The sequence below is a fragment of the Sebastes fasciatus genome, chromosome 23 (genome assembly GCF_043250625.1).
Source record: "Sebastes fasciatus isolate fSebFas1 chromosome 23, fSebFas1.pri, whole genome shotgun sequence".
Classification (NCBI taxonomy): domain Eukaryota; kingdom Metazoa; phylum Chordata; class Actinopteri; order Perciformes; family Sebastidae; genus Sebastes; species Sebastes fasciatus.
Window position 1 is genome coordinate 18,856,412 of NC_133817.1, and position 18,030 is coordinate 18,874,441.

Here is an 18,030-nt window from a genome sequence, read left to right on the forward strand (position 1 = left end):
CACTGCTGAGATGCCCCCTCCACATCCACCACATGTTTGCCTGTAAACATATGGCATGTGAGTGCACTCGGCCGGAACAATCGCAACTCTGCTCAGCAAGATATAGCTGCACACGGATCGGCACATGCATGCACAAACGCACCACAGAGCATCTTTGTCAGTGTGTCACATAAAGTATGTCGGATTACACGTGAGGGCAGGGCACCCACGAGCCATGAGCTCTATAGCTTCTGACGCGTGGTCCATAAGAAAGAGACCCAGATCGATACGTACAGTACAGCCGTCACAAACACACAGAACCATGTTGGCATTAATGGGATATTGTAAACTGCACCATGGGGAGCAGTGTATGTGTGTGTTTTCCCCTTTTATGTGCTTTGTCTTGCAGTGTGTCACATGTGCATTAGCCAACAATAATTTATTAGCAAAATGTATTCCATCACTGCACCGATGGCATCAAGATACTCCATGTTTTTGATTAATGTCTCCGTCTTCTACCCACAATAGCGCATTTTTCATGCTTTGACAAAGACTAGACATTCATTATCAGCGCTAGTCTAAGTGATTTGTTGAAAGACGTGAGCCTGAGTTGAATCACAGTAGCCACGGGGTTGACAGTAACTCCTGTCAGCAGAGCAGAGATGGATTTCGAGGTGGAGCAGCGTGCTGCTGTCGGGTAAAATGGCCCAGTCCACCCTGACGTCGTCATTATTCATGACTAGCACATGCATCACATGTATTGTAGACACACAAACACATGTGGACACACAGGCAGAGAGCACACACACACACACACACACACACACATACACAAATACACGGGGGGTTGAAGTCTTCAGAGGCGTTTGAAGGTGAAACTATCAAGCTCTCTGTTGGATTTCAGGCCTGTGACGTGTCTACTCTGCTGGAGAGGAAGCATGTCTGATGACATAGGGAGAGAGCGGTAATGAACACACACACACACACACAGAAAGTAGTGTGTCAGATGCCATCTAGCTGAGCTGGGCAGAGTGTGTGAGCTAATACAACCCCGGGACACAGCTAATTACGCCGACACGTCCGATTGGATATTACTCTCACTAGTTAATCGAGAGGGAAGACAACAGTGTGAGAGAGAGAGAGAGAGAAGCACAACGGAATGCATTAAATGCCGGCCATGCATGCTAAATCTTCTAATCTCATTGTGAAAAAAAGGCAATGTGATATCATGCAAATGTAATAGCTCATCTTCAGATTAATTATAATAATGCTCCATGCTGCTGCAGCAGAAATGGCCTCCCCCCACAGCGACACACATTAAACTGTGCCGGACCTCTGGCCATTTCCTCCCAGAGAGAGAGAGAGACAGAGAAGCTCCTTCACCTGCTTATAAGTGGGACTTTTGTTTAAAAAGGTAATGAGTGACAAAAGGGAAGAGAAGGGGGAGATGGATGATTGATGAATAGAATGTACAAATGGGTAAAAATGAAGCAGACGTTCAAAACATTAGAGGATGGGGAGGAAAGAGAAATTCTGTAGCCTGAGGGAAGAGTGTGACGGGACGGGTGAAAAATGAAAAGCTGCATCAATTACTGGTTTTACTGGTCTTCTCCTTTTTAAAGTATAGGGCTCGATCAATTCTGGATTTTTGAGGCTTGTATGAATATTTGAGAATATTAAAAAATATCTGTAGTATGTCAGTCGACATCCTCTTCTTTTTAACATTCCAATAAACTTTATTATTTAGTATCTGGTGTCTATGGCTATGGAGGACGGAACCTGCCAAAATAAAAATTAATTACTCGATAAATAAATATGCCATTCAATGTACCAAAAATATTGATTTACTAAAATGTGATAAATTTATATTTCTGTTTAAATTTGCTTCTTTGTATTAATTCCCCTTTCTACTCTTCCCTTTTATTTATTTATTTATTTATTTATTTTTGATTTTGGCAGGATCCGTCCTCCATATGTGGCGACTTTCCCACTACTATATCAAACTTGAATTCTGAAAAATTAAAGTCAAATATACATACAAATGCTGCAGTTGACTGCGCCGCTCTTTTCTTAGCATGTCAGCATTAATATGTGATATATATGTGAATAGCCTGTTATCATAGGTAGAGCTTAATGATCAAGTTTTGTTTTAAAGTAGACATTCCGTCAGACGGTTCCTACTATTAAAGGAAACTGTGTTGATTTTTATTTTTGGGGAATGCGCCCTATTCGCTTTCTGGCGAAGAGTTGAGACTGCTACAGAGCTGCAACTAATGATTTTCATTATCAATTAATCTGCTGATTATTTTCTAATTAATCGATTACTCTTTTCTGCTGTTAAAATGTCAGAAATAGTGAAAAATGTTCATCCTAGTTTCTCAAAGACCAAGATAATGTTTTAAATGTCTTGTTTTTTTATCAGTCCAAAACCCAAAGATATTCAGTTTAATATGATATTAAACAGAGAAAAGCAGGACATCTCCACATTTGAGAGGCTGAATACAGCATTTTCTGCCATTTTTGCATGAAAAAATGAAAGATTAATCGTTGCAGCTCTACATTACTCTTCGTTTTTTGTACAAATTAAACGAACAAGACATAACGTATGTCAGCCGTGTGTTAACAGTTTAGCCGTTTCCCCGTTTCTAGCCTTTGTACCAAACTCATCAAACACTCTGCAACAATGCTAATGCGTGTATTTCTGTTTCTTGTATTTTATGTATCTTCTACTTGTATATAAAGTAATTACTTCTGTAAAAAAAAATCCCCCAACATGGAAATAAAATATAATTTTAATTTTGTCATCTGTTCTTCTCCTGTGTGTCTGTTTTTTTTATGTCTGACCCGGGTCACATCTCCAGAGAGGCAGAGAGATTAACTGCCCGGGGGTAAAAAAATAAATAAAAAATCTGTAGACAACACAGATGACTCCCCGAGCACGGGCACAAACGCAAAACAGACACACATATAAAAAACAAGCTGCCATGTGCAAATGTCAACATATTTCAACAGCTAGAATGTCACCGAGTGTTAACTGGCATAAATTGCTTAGACGTTCACGTTGGAAAATTCCTCACAGCCTTTGATTTACATGATCGTGCAGCATAAAACTGCACTATTGACCTTTTTTAAGTGAAGAGGACGAACATACTTTCATACCTGTTAGACCGTGCACCGTGCTACAAAGTGTTTTTGAAGCCTGTTGAGTAAATTAAGACGATACCAAGAGGATGTGCTGTGTGGTTGTAAGACATTTCTCCGGCTCTCACAGAAGCACACACATACAGCCTAACATTCATCCTTGAGTTAAGTGAGTAATAATCATTTCCCATTGCTCATTTCCGCACAGGTCAGACTAAAAAAAAAAAAAAAAAGATGATGACGGAGGACTCAAATGAAGGATGAGTGGGATGACTCTCTGGCTCGTGCAGGTCATCTCTCATCCTCCTCGTTCCCGCTCTTCTCTGACTCACTGGTCAAAGCCCCGGAGGTCAAAGAGTCGCCCTCCAGCTCTGCCTTCCCATCTTCATCACTCTATCCTTGTCTCTTTCTTTCTTTCACTTCCTGTCTTCCTCCCTCTATTCCACTCTGTCATTAATATTTTTGTTGCCATCCATGCAGTGTTGTCTGCTTCCTCAAACTGAAAGTGCTAATTGTGGTCTCGGTGTTACATTTGCACGAGTGAACAGGAAGTTTCAAAAGGACATTTTAATGGATGATAATGGCAGACGTCCACCAGCCAATCCTACATCCCAAAACCTTATCCTCACACATTCTCCCAAATGATGCCCGGTCTCCCCCTTTTCAAGCTCAACAGTGAGTCTGCAACCATATCCTAAGAGGTCTTCATTAATGGATGAGTCAATGTTACTCACTCCCGTACAGAAAGCCATAAAGCTGCACCGCACGGCCATTATATAAGTGCTTATGAAAATGTAATTCAGTGCTGAGGTCGCACAGCAGCAGCTATACGCTTCGGAATTAATCCACCTTCTGTCCCGACACACTTTCAGTAACCTGGATCTATTCCCTTCTTTTGCTTTGTGCATGTGGCCTGAGCTCAGCACTCAACGCTTAATAAGGAGCTATTGAAACTAAATGGCTGTAGATTTAAACGGTCAGTAGTTTAAAATGATTTACTGCACAGTGAACATTGAAACACGATGTTCATTTTCAATTTAACCAACATTCCCTTTTTAATCTCATGCGCACAGCTGCTCTTTATATTTAAAAGTTGGAAAAATTGCATCCTGTTATAATGTGACATTTTGAGAAGATAATTAGCTTTCTTGACGAAAGTTAGGTGAGAAGATAGATGTTCTCTCATTTTGTTACCCTTGGTAGGGGCTGCTCGATTATGGCAAAAATCATAACCACGATTATTTTGGTCAATATTGGGATCACGATCATTTAACACATCTACTCACTGACTTTGGAAACATCGTGCATTTAGAAAGAAAATGTAAAAGCATCAATGTGGTGCACTTTGAGAGCTAAATTAAGAGAGTATAAATATCAACAGTGATGATCACACCCACAAAGCATGGTAAACGAAACGGATCCGTGTTTCAAGACGGGTCGGGGGGTTTGCCGACATCTTCGCACTGAGGTCAGTCCCGTCCCTCTCCGCGGGGAAAGAGGGATCAGCGAGCACTCAGCGGCGAAGTCCAGGCGAAGGGTGCCGTAAGGCGCCACCTTCACCCAGACCTTTCCAAGCCAACCTAGAGCCGGTTGCAGCACATTACATCTATCTTCTCCTCTAACTTTCGGCAAGAATGCAAATAAGCATATTTTATCCCACAATGCGGGATTATTCCTATTGACCCCAGTATGAGCAATGTGTTGCGTTTTCTACACTGCAACTCCATTCTTGAACCACTTTGGTAACATGCTGATTTGTTGGAGAGTTCATCTAATGACAGGTTGAACACAACATGTCCATTAAGCCATTTATGTTATGTTCAGTGTCTTTAATACGACGGCGTAATAGGGCCACATTGAAGGGAAAAAAAGTTGTAATATTACGAGAATAAAGTCATAACGTAACGACAGAAAAAGTTGTAACGGTACGAGAAAAAAAGTGTCACAAAAAGAGGCAGTTTCCTCCAAGTCAGTGTGTTTTTTTCTTCGAAATAAACGCCGTTTCTTCCACAATCTTTTCAAGGTCCTGATACGCCAAAAGATTAAGTATTTCGTTATTTGTGAAACATATACTAAAGTATAACTTCACAAGATGCTCAATGTTCCTCATTTTCACACAGCTGCTCTATTTCCCCTCTAAAGTAACACATAAAATTACTACTTTATAATTTTATGACTTCATTCTCATAATGCTACGACTTTTTTCTCGAAATCTCCGATTTATTTTTTCCCCTCAATGTGGCCCTAATACTCCGTCGTACTTTGACCCCGACATTGAACTATTATTTACTCCTTCAATGAAATGACCCTGAATAAAAGTAGTCACTAGATATCTTCAGTCAGTAGATATGAGAACAGACTTTGACTACTGCATACTCAATATATAACCAGGGCCAACAATTCTCAACAACAAAGAGTGACGTGAAGCCTGCTGACACATACCCAACAGTCTTCCTGCACTCTCAGTTCGCAAGCCCTGAAGCAACGTGCTAAGTTGGTCACTCCGCAGCCTTCAGTCACACCGAGAGACACTGAGGCATGACAGCCTGACGACACAGATGAGGGGGGGAGGCAAAGGGAGGCAGGGAGGGAATTAGGAAGGGAGGGGTAGTTAAAACACAGTCATCTGCAGTCACATCAGATCACAGTGACAGAGATATTTCTAAGACAACAGACTTCGGAGTCGGACCGCTTCCAGCCTGACCTGACTGGATCTGATGCTCACTCATCTGTAGCTCGGTACACACACGGATTACTATTAGTACATAAACGCGCTGATGCCACAATGATCGTTTACAACTTGCAGTCTGGCGTGAAATTAAATTCAACATCAGTTGTATTTTCTTTGCGGGCTGTAATTTCACTCCTTTGGGTAGACATCCAACACATGATGCATCATAACACACTAACCAGACTCCAGTCTGAGTGTCTCCAGTAACCAGGTCACTAGAATAGGAGCTGTGAGCCATGAGAGGCCCCACAAACACACGGAGGGAGACTGTAGCCTAAATGTGAAGCCAGCGTAACCGCTACATCACTGCTGACATTTAAGAGAGCAGACTTTTATATTTTTTTTCGGGGGAATGTGCATCTGCTTTAAAAACACCCTTAAAACTGTGACAAAAACTAAATGGAAATATTACCAGTGGTTGAATCAAAAACTCCCTGAAACTAAACAGATAGTGGGAAAAACAACAACAACATCCTGTAAGCAAATACACGAACAGTACAGACCACTGAACAAACGTCTTTGTGCGACCAACGCCTGAGGTGAGAACTTTATCGCAGTATTTTGCAAACCAATCCTGCAACCATGTGTGAAAAGTATAGGTGCTTGTGTCCAGCAGGACATATTCCCTTATATTGTTTTAGTGTAGGTAGCATAAGCCCTTGATGCTGCTATCTTTTAGAGAGTGAACAGATCGACTGTGGATGGCTGATATATTTGGTAAACTAATTCTTTAAAGCTTTCTTTTAGCTCCGATTTTGGTCCCCACCATTTCCTCTGGTAAATATCTGTCTCTTTAGCTGCTAAATGCTCCACTATGGTCACCAGGCAGTTGCTAACTTTAACTGCATTAGAGCTTTGTCGTTTCCTGCTGTTGCCGAATATTAAGTTGATGAGAGCTGTGAGACTGAACCAAAACTCTCTCCAGAAGTTGCGGGTCAAAAATAAAATAATAAAACTCCGTAGAGCTTAGTGGAACGGTAGAGTCCAGTGATACTTCGGTGAGCTCATCACTATCAGCGACCCCTTTCACATACAAGAAGTCACGTGATCCACATATTGACAAAGTAAAAGTTAACGTGATAACGCATTAATTAGTTTTAACGCCAATAATTTCTTTACCGCATTAACAAAATCAATCGTTCGGAGGTTGTAACGGGCTCAGTTTTAAAGCTAGGATGAAGATACTGATATCACATGAAACTAGAAAAAAATCTAAGGAATCCATTGCAACCATGTCATACTGGCATGGCCATTTTCAAAGGGGTCCCTTGATCTCTGACCTCTAGATATGTGAATGAAAATGGGTTCTATGGGTACCCACGAATCTCCCCTTTACAGACATGCCCACTTTATGATAATCACATGCAGTTTGGGGCAAGTCATAGTCAAGTCAGCACACTGACACACTGACAGCTGTTGTTGCCTGTTGGGCTGCAGTTTGCCATGTTATGATTTGAGCATATTTTCTTATGCTAAATGCAGTACCTGTGAGGGTTTCTGGACAATATTTGTCATTGTTTTGTGCTGTTATTTGATTTACAATAATAAATATATACATACATTTGCATAAAGCAAGCATATTTTCCCACTCCCATGTTGATAAGAGTATTAAATCCTTGACAAATCTCTCTTTTAAGGTACATTTTGAACATATAACAAATCTGCGATTAAATATTTCAATTGATTGACAGCCCCATAATTAATATATCACTTTTATAAGACACAGGCCACGGTTAGGGGGTTGAACACACTGCCAGTGTCTGTTGAGGAAGAATGCAAAATGTAACAATGCCGGTGGGTACGAGACAAGAGATGTATTCAACACCAGGAGAGACACAAAGACGTGCTGACATACCAGCAGTCCTCTGTTTAAACACGTGAAGAAAGGGCTGACCCAGGGTAGAAAACTCCAACCTGCTCTCAGCCTCTGTATCTGTCAATTTGATAACTTTATTGGCGGGCTGCTCTGTCTCTCCTTCCCCTTTATCTCTCTTTCTCTCTCCCTCCTTAACAAACTCCCATCAAGCGAGCGGTTTGCCACGAACAAAGCCCATTGTAAGGTGAGAAAACAGCCCTACTTCTTAGGGGGAAAAAGCCTTGACTGGAATTTTTGATCAAAAAGGAAAACAAGGGGTAGCACTGCCTCACTAATACGTCTTGATAGAAGGGCTGCTATTCATGTTTCATATCTTTTTACTGAGTTAAGTATTATTTACTAAAGCACATTTATGCTGCAGACAATAGGTGGATAACGTTACACTGTCCTTACCTTACGGAAGGTAAGGAGAGACATTATATGAGGGATGGGAATAAAGCACTCTGTGTCAGGTGGAGAGTGGAGCTATGCAGGGCGCGTTGAAAGGTGTATTTTCTGCTAAAAAAAACACTTGACACTTGGGAATACAGAGGTGAGGTGTGGAGTTTATTGTAAAAAAAAAAAAAAGACAATAACGTTGAGTGAGGATGAGGTAACGGCATACTTGCATTACTGGTTTTATTTCCAAGGAAATGTTCACACAGAATGCACCAAATAGGTCCAGAGATCCAACCCGGTCTCACGGGAAGGCGTATAAATACCTCGGCATTACACAGACATCCCACGCGTCATACAACTGACACACGGAAATCCAGAAAGTCATACTTATCACTAGAGATGTCACGAGAACCGATACTGCGGTACCAACTCGGTACCAAAATTCTAAAAATGTGACGGTACTCGTATTCTTCGGTACCGAACAATGCCTGTAAAGGTCATTTGGTACCGAACGGAGGTAATTGGAGATGCGATTCTTCCGGATCTAATGGGGGCAGTATACGCTTACAAGTGTTCTCATCTGCCGTGAAATGAAGGAAGAAGAAGAGCGCCGTAACAGCATGGAAAAAAACAACAGCGCGAGCCATGAAAGATGGCAGCTGCTGCAGTGCTACCTCCGCCTCAACTCGTTGAGAAAACAAATAGCAAGAGTCGGGTATGGAAGTACTTTGTGTTCGAGGCGGATTTACAAGTAGTAATAATAGATTCGCAAAAAACAGTATGCGGTGCAGTAACGGTGCCGTCGTACATTTCTTTCCAAAGGAAGAAATACTTTCAATTTAGCAAACCACCCCAAAGACAGACATCCAGACAATATTATGTAAATTCACTAGTATTGGTATCGACTACTAGATTTCTGGTACCGTGACATCCCTACTTATCACACACTAAACACCTTACATATTATCGTGGCATTCATACGCCTTTTCGTGCGAATGTGCAGTCAAATCAGTTTGTACATTTGATTCCTTTTTTACCAGGGCAAGATATTATATGTTTAACTTGTACAATTTTACAACAACACAAGAATTACAGACACTCTTGCCTGAAATATGACCAGTAAGAAGTTTTACTGTTGTTCACTTCAGCCACGTTTCCATGTCAGGATTGGAACCAGCAGCTCTCCAGTTACAAGTTACAACGGCTCCATTTAAGAGAGACGTCATGATTTAACTGCTGACTTCATCGGAAGCTGTCCGCTACAGTGGAAGTTATTGTAAGAGAAGCTTTCACTACACTAACACCACTTCTTTTGCAGTGAAAGGACAGAACTGGCAGCCTCTTTGTCTCCAATAGCCCCCAAACCGGATCACACAGAGCCACCTAATCAGAACAAACCATCTCAGCCTCTTTTTGCACATGTACACACACACACACACACACACACACACACACACACACACACACACACACACACACACACACACACACACACACACACACACACACACACACACACACACACACACACAGCCGGGCCTTCCCTTTTTTGGAGTCAGTTTTTCTAGGACCATCCGCAGAATCCCCCAGCGCCTGCTTTTCTCTGAGGCTTTGTGAAGTGCTGATGGTCAGCATGCTCCCCCCACCCATCCCTCACCATCCGCACCTCTACAACCACCCCGTGGGTGCTATTGTCCTTCATGTTGTTTACCACTGGGATAACGCTGAAACGGCAGGGGTGATCCAGGGCACAAGGTGACGCCTCCGGGAATGAAAAATATGCCCACAGTTCAAGCGGGTGTAGTTCTTTACTGCAGTAATGACAGAAAAGAAAATGCACATATATATATATAGTGGGAAAGTTTTGGTTTTTAACCAGTTTTCTAACCAATTCTGCTTAAGGATGTAAGAAAATATTGAAAATATAGAATATCGCTATATTATGTTACTGTATCGATTCTCAAAAACTCTATAGATTTTTAGTTAATACTTTACATGCTCTGATGCTGGATGTTACAGGGAGTGTGATTAATGCAATGCAGATCCCACTGTTCTGACTGCATAAAAAAGTAAACTTTTTTTACTCAGATTTTATGGATATCAAAATGTGTTCTTTATACTATGACAGTTTTCCTAAAATTAGATTTTTAAAAATCGAGATATATTGAATCGTAACCCCTGTATCGTGATACATATCGTATCGCCAGATTCTTGCCAATACACAGCCCTAATTCTGCTTTGTCCAATAAATAAGATTCACTACAGACAAGGGGCAGTGTCATCTGCATATGTGAACGCAAAATTCTTAATTTAGATATAGTTATAAAACTTGGGGTGTGCTAAGGGTATGGTTTGAAGTACAGTCTCAAAACACAAATGTACATCTACATTTGACCAATTTCACATTTAGCTTAAGTTCTTAACCAAGGTTATGTACAATAAAAGAGAAGGTAAAGCTTGTGCCTCTTGATACCACAGCAACATACCTGTATCTTGGGGAGAACGAGCACAGTGACACTAAAAAATATTTATTTATGTAATGTCATTCTGTGTAATTATATGGCTTTAACCCTTTAAAAACAGACCTCCCACAGGCGAATGCGGGAGATCGTTGTTTGCATGATCCTGTTTACATCGATCTAAAAAATAAAAACCATAATAGCTAGAGCATTCATTCTTTTTGTAGCAGAAAGCTAAGGCTTCTGATGACGTCATTAAACAACGCGATGTGCGGAACGTAACAATCAATTTAGAAACATTTTATGGAAAAAAACGTTAAGTTTTTCTATTTTGTTAATTTGACAATTCCAATATTTTTATCAATTATCATAGTTTATTGACTGCCGTAACCTTTTAGCATTGGTTGTACAGATTTTAGGGATATGAAGCATTTGAAGATACTCATCAGACATCATAATAAGCAAAAATACCAATGTAGGACACTGGTGGACCATTTCTATGGCAGAGTCAAAGGGTTAACGGTGAAATATAGAACTACACCGACTAGATTCTCTGGTAATGGTGACAACCAAAGATGATCTGCTGAGCCCTCCTCCCATAACTTAACCCTGCTGCCCTGAGTTCCCATGCTTCCCCCAGCACTCTTAAACCCCTGATATGAATAGCCTTAGAAGTATCTTATTGTCATTTCCTGTTGCCCTTTATTTCCTTTTTCCTATTCAGGGAACGTGAGCAGCCCCGCCTTTCATTCCATGAATTGAATCTTAACAGCTTTGCTCCGGGCACATTGAGATAACAGAGGGATCCTCTCTGAAAAGGTGAAAAAATGGGAAGGGTAGATCACCTTTAGAAGGTGTCACACCTGCATTGTTAACACAAACTGCAGTGTTCATCTTGTGAGAAAATGAACACCTGCTTTGACAAAATTATAAAAGAATGGATCTACTTCTAAACTAAAAATACAAAGGATTGTGTATGTATTTAAAATATAAAATGAAAATTCAATATAAATTCAAATCACTGTAAATTGTGCAGCTGGAATGGCTTTGAAAAATGATAATTGCTCAGTAAAACAAAGCGCTGGACTCAACCATGTGTAACCCCTCAAAAGCCATTACTGATAGCTGCCATTAAAATTCGCTTCATCTGACATCCAATTATATCGCTGTGATATTTGGACGATTGCACACATTTTGCCAGGCGTATGGACCGGTTTGTTGGCTGCCGGGGGCTTGGCTGGGTGTTGGGCGTGTGCCCATGTGCGAATGTGTGAGTGTGTTTGTGAGCGCATGTCTCGCCTGTCTAAGGTCATCTCGTCAAAAGCCGTGGGCTCAGCCAGAGCAGAGGGCCATGCTGGCTATATGTGTGCATGTATTGTGTACAATTTTGGGTGTGTATATATGAAATTGAAATTACAAACTGAATCTGGTGTCCCATCCTTTTCTAGTCTATATAGCCATACATTCTTTTTAGTGGAAACTGAGATATGGACGTAACAGTACACGTCCAGTGATCCAGTCCAGATCCACATTAAGGCGTTAACTCACCTGCAAAATCACTTGGTTATAAAATGTGAAGCATGATTGAACAGAAACCAATGGCTGTAATAACACAGAAATCTATCTAATAACTTAGTATCTCAGAATATAGTACAATATGGTTTAGATAGGGCTATCAAAGTTAACGCGATAATAACGCAAATTCATTTTAACGCCTCTAATTCAATTAACGCATTAACGCAATCGATATTTCCGAGGTTGTAGCGAGGTCAGTTTTAAAGCTATAGTGAAGATACTGGTATCGTATGAAACTAGAAAACATAAGGAATCCATTGGTACCAACCATCTCACACTAGCTTGTTGCAAAGGAGGCTAAATATTGCTCCAAACTTGCGTTATATTTGGCGAGAAAAAACTGGCGTGGCCTTTTTCAAAGGGGTCCCTTGACCTCTGACCTCAAGATATGTGAATAAAAATGGGTTCTATGGGTACCCACGAGTCTCCCCTTTACGGACATGCCCACTTTATGATAATCACATGCAGTTTTGGGGCAAGTCATAGTCAAGTCAGCACACTGACATACTCACAGCTGTTGTTGCCTGTTGGGCTGCAGTTAGCCATGTTAAGATTTGAGCATATTTCTTGTGTTGATTTCCAATAATAAATAAATATATATACATATATTTGCATAAAGCAATCATATTTGCCCACTCCCACGTTGATAAGAGTATTAAATACTTGTAAAATGTCCCTTTTTAAGGTACATTTTGAACAGATAAAAAAATATGCGATTAATCGTGATTAAATATTTCAGTCGATTGACAGCCATAGTTTTACATAATGTTCAGCAGTGACGTATAATACACACACAAAAACTAGTAGCTGACGGGCTAAACCATGCAAATTAAAAAGGATAAAAGCCCCTAAAATCAATAGTCGGCCCTCATTCTAATTCAGTGTGACAGTGTGAACGTGGCCACATAAATCCAGCTGGGCTTGTAAACCAGCCAAGTCTCATTGGTATTCCTACCGCTAGGTAAAAGGTATTGATGAGCAGATAGATGCACGTGGCCTTGGTGCATGACTTTAGTGGCTTTACTATGACGTGAGTTACTGTGTGTTTGTGTGTGTCCCTCAGAGCAAGATTGTTAATACATTTATGGCTGACGTTCCTATACGTCTTTTCCATTTTTACTAGGCCATGATCAAGCTCTGAAGACCGTGTTTGTAGTGGCTTCATCACACCCTACAAAAGCAGTGTATGGGACGCTCGGCATACTGATGATGATGTTACTATTTTTAGGGCCTGTTGTAGGGCTAAAAATGTAAAGTTTTTCCTCATGAAGTGTCAAAATTGGTAATATTGTGTTTTGTGTGGGGTGCATGAAAGTGCACAGTAAATTGTATGCCAATCTGGCCAGTAGTTGTCGGTATAGTGGTTAAAGGTAAGACAGATGGTCAGACTGATCAATGGACTGGCAACAACACCATCAGGGCTAGCTGGAGCAAATATAATGCTATAATGATAAAAGACACGGGTAGATCAGGCTGAAATGTTGATAGGAGAGAAAAAGTGCATGATGGGATGGGATCGGGGCAGGAGGTGAGAGCGGGGGGGAGGGGATTGATTGACACGTTATGGCAGCGCAACAAGCTGGCATGCCCCTTTTTTTTTTCTACTCCATCCATCTGTTCATCAGGATTACTCATATAGAGAGGGGTGGAGGAGGAGGAGGAGGAGAGGGGGGATGCTGTGGGAGGGCAAAGAGCGAGTATGAGGAAGAGGAGATCCATCACCGCAACCTACAAATAACTGAATTCAAACAGGCTTTTCAGTAAAATAAGCTGCTGTGATAATGACTCACTGTTAAAATTATGGATCAGTGCAATATAGTGGAGTGCTCTCGTGGGGGCTATTCAGGTAGCGGTGGTATAGTAACGGGAGGTGGAAACATTGTAGTGGTGTGTTATGTAATACTGTGCTGCAGCAGCGCCTGCTCTACTTACTAAGACATCCACGGCTCCCTACTGACAAATATGTTTGATGGGTTTTCCACAAGGCAGATGCAGCATGCTGTGTACTATAGGCCTGTTATCTACAGAGTTTTCTTTTTCAGAAAAAACTAAAAGTTTACAGTCAGTGTAACTCATCAAAATGTATTGTGTGTATCCTTGAGGTCTATTTTTGCACTATTGGAAATTGACCATATCTTTTTTCCCAGAAATAGATGAACAATTTACAGTTTTATTTCATGTATTATAACCTGAATATAGAATTAAATAGAATTTGTGCACGGTTTCCCTGTTCTCTGTTTGTGTGTGGTGTGTACAGTATGTGCACGAGTGTGTCATGTGTCAGTAGGTGAAGCAGCAGGTGACGCCAGGACATGTGGCTCTAGTCGAATTCAAACGAAGTCCTCGTCCAAATACATGCTGGGTATTCGTATCCTCGTCTCACCTATCTGGGTGTGGACATATTGTTGTTTTTAGGCTCAAGGCTTTTTTTGCATGTTTACATGTCATTGTATTCTAAAAAAAGAGCGTGTTGGCTGAATTAAAGTTTGGTTTAAACTCTTCCACTAACAGAACAGCCTTTAAAACCGTGTTTTTAAACTTGACACCACAACCAACACATCACTATTATTCTTTCACTACCTTTATGAGTTCATTTCTGCATCAGTATAAAGTAGGGCTGTCAAAGTTAACGCGATAATAATGCGTTTAACACCACTAATTTTTTATAATGAATTTACACAATCAATATTTCAGAGGTTTTATCGGGCTCAGTTTTAAAGATACTGGCATCATATGAAACTAGAAAAACATAAGGAATCCATCAGTTCCAACCATGTCATACTAGCTTATCGCGAAAGGTTAAATAACGCTCCAAACTTGCTCTAAATTCTGGCGAGAATAAACTGGCATGGCCATTTTCAAAGGGGTCCGTTGACCTCTGACCTCAAGATATGTGAATGTAAATGGGTTCTATGGGTACCCACGAGTCTCCCCTTTACAGACATGCCCACTTTATGATAATCACATGCAGTTTTGGGGCAAGTCATAGTCAAGTCAGCACACTGACAGCTGTTGTTGCCTGTTGGGCTGCAGTTTACCATGTTATGATTTGAGCATATGTTGTTATGCTGAATGCAGTACCTATGAGGGTTTCTGGACAATATTTGTCATTGTTTTGTGTTGGGAATTAATTTCCAATAACAAATATATACAGAAATTTGCATAAAGCAAGCAATATGTGCCCACTCCCATGTTGATAAGAGTATTAAATACTTGACAAATTTCCCTTTAAGGTACATTTTGAACAGATAAAACATGTGCGATTCATTTACGATCAATCATGCAATTAATTAAACATTCTAATCGATTCACAGCCCAAGTATAAATGTAGATATTTCACTTTTATCACACACAAAAAAAACAAACCTAAACAACATACTTAAACCACAGCCCACATGGAGGTTGCAACAGGCGTCAAGCTCCTGGTTTTTGCTGGGTTCGTACCTGCAGATACCAAGAGGGCACAGCCAGGATTGCAAATCAGTCACTGCCAGCAAAAGACACGCCTCAACACTCAGCTCTTTTCACCCATGCTAACCAAAATACAGCCGTGGTTTGGAAAAACTGATAAAATGCCTTTTCCAGGACACTTCCAAACAGAAATGTTTGTAGTGCTGTCAGTGACAGCCACACTATATAATGTGCATCCATTTAGTGCACATATAAATCCAAGCAACAGTGCAGTAATCCACTCAGGGTGATGCTGAACAACAGCCCATATCACTGAGACACAAGGCCAGACATGCCATTAGTAAAAAAAATTTGATCAAAATCTAGAACAGGAGGAGGTCTGGGTGTTCCAGAGAAATGCTGATTCACCCACGTAGGAGCAGAAAAGAACAACATCACACGACACCAAGAGCCAAATAATGGATACAAAAGTAAAGCAGAGAAAGTATATTATTCATGTGTAATATCTGATTTACCTGTGAGGATTTAATCTCAGCCGCCGTCTGTCTTCAGGAGGTGGTTCAAACCTGCAACAATGAAAAGGACATCAGTCATTAATGGGGCCAAAATTAGAAAACCCATTCCTGTTGGACGAACCAGTTCTATAATGCACACAATATATGATTATAAAAACGATGCTACTGCCTTGTCTACGGTGATATTATGTTGCACCGGTGTTTTCATTACATCTCATTTGGCAAAGAAATACTCAGCCAAAGTCCTGCACAGCTTACATTCATGCAAATTTGGAGCGGCGTCCTCGCATTATCCGCGTCGGGACGTGAACGAGCACTGAACAGAAGTCCTCGGCTGCAGCCAAAATGCAGTAACAACACAATATAATTGAGACAAAGGGACATATTTGGTTCTCAAAGACTTGAATCCATTCATCAATACGGGCCTGTGTCTCTCACACACACACACACACACACACACACACACAATGCTACATGAATACATGAATACACATCCTCCCAGCTCTCCGGGGAATACCCAGTAAATGACTGTGTCTTGCTGAACACGAGGCCCCTTCAATCAACCAAAATGTCTCCAGTCATTTTTATTACTTTTACCTCCAGCGAGGGGACACACACGAATGACACAGTGCCCCCCCCACCTCCCGCAAACGGGGGCTTCCCGTCGTGACCGTGAATGCATTATCATAATCTCCGGAGGGACTCTCCATTCATCTCGCATTAGCAAAACAAATGTGACAGACAAAAGGAGCGGCGGTCCATTTAGACGTGGATCCATTAAAACTGTAGTTAGCTCAGAGGAGAAAGACCGGTGGATTATGGGAGTAGCCATTAATGAGCCGAGGGTCGAGCTGTTTGAACTCGTCGTGTAATGTAAAAAGATGAGGAAAGGGGGTCTTTGAACTCCACCGCGATGACAAGGGTGAGGAGCTGCTGTCACACACAGAGAGAGAGAGAGAGGAGATTGGAGGAACGCCAGCGACCCAACCCAACCCCAAGCCACGACCCGTTACCATGGAAACAGAAGGATGTAGAAGGAGGGAGGCAGACAGGAAAAGGAGGATTATTTGTCATGTCTAACTTACAAATTGGAATCAAACCAAAGTGAGTTTACCTGAAACAAGTTGAATTGAATGAATTTAGTAACCCGGACTGAACTGAAATGAGCTGATCTGAGACCAGAGAGGGCAGAGACAGATGAGGGTGGAGAAAAAGAGGGAGATGTTAATGAACGGAGACAGGGACGCACCATGACATCAGAAAAACCCCGGCAGGAGAGGCAGAGCGAGGATGAGGGGAGAAAGAAAGAGAGAGAAGGAGAGAGAGAGAGAGAGAGAACACATGAAAAAATGAAGGGCGAGAGGGAATCAGAAACATGCATTATTAACGGGCAAATCTAAAAGCGCTTCATCATCACAGCGTAAGAGGGAGAGGGGGTGGAGAGAGATGCAGAAAAGAGAGGAGAGGAGAGGAGAAGAGAGCTGGGGAGGTGGCAGGAGAGAAAAGCTAACAGGCCTGACACCAAGCACCGGCACATCGCCATGGAGACGAAAAGAGAGACAGACCATAATGATAACAAAGAATGCTATTCTCTTTTTTAAAAGGAATAGTTTGACTTTTTGGGGAAATATGCTTAATCACTTTCTTTCAGACGGTTATATGATAAAATTGATACCACACTACAAACTACGGGGAAGAATGGTTAGCTTAGCCTCGATTAAAGACTGGAAACAGCTAGCCTAGCTCTGTCCAAAGCTCACCAAATCAACCAAACAGCTCTTTAATGAACACATGATGTCTTGTTTGTTTAATCTGTACAGAAAAACAAAGTGTGAAGACAAGAATTAGCTGTTTTACGGGGGTTTATGTGCTGGATTATTTCTTGTCCAGGAGCAGTGACTTCAAAAAGTCTCTGCTTTTTCCTACATTTAATGAATTAATTCATTTATCTATTTATTTATTTAT

General features: G+C 41.2%; 1 protein-coding gene across 10 annotated transcripts in view; it reads right to left on the reverse strand.

Moving 5' to 3' along the window:
* Nucleotides 1-18,030, reverse strand: part of nrcama (neuronal cell adhesion molecule a) — a 75,598-nt gene that overhangs the window by 31,308 nt on the left and 26,260 nt on the right. For 9 of the 10 annotated variants that reach the window (XM_074625758.1, XM_074625753.1, XM_074625751.1 and 6 more), the window contains exon 2: nt 16,066-16,116. The gene's annotated coding sequence lies outside the window, so the exon portion shown is untranslated. Of the gene's footprint in view, nt 1-16,065; nt 16,117-16,323; nt 16,417-18,030 lie in introns of those variants that run through there. The other variant, XM_074625750.1, reaches the window with a different exon arrangement.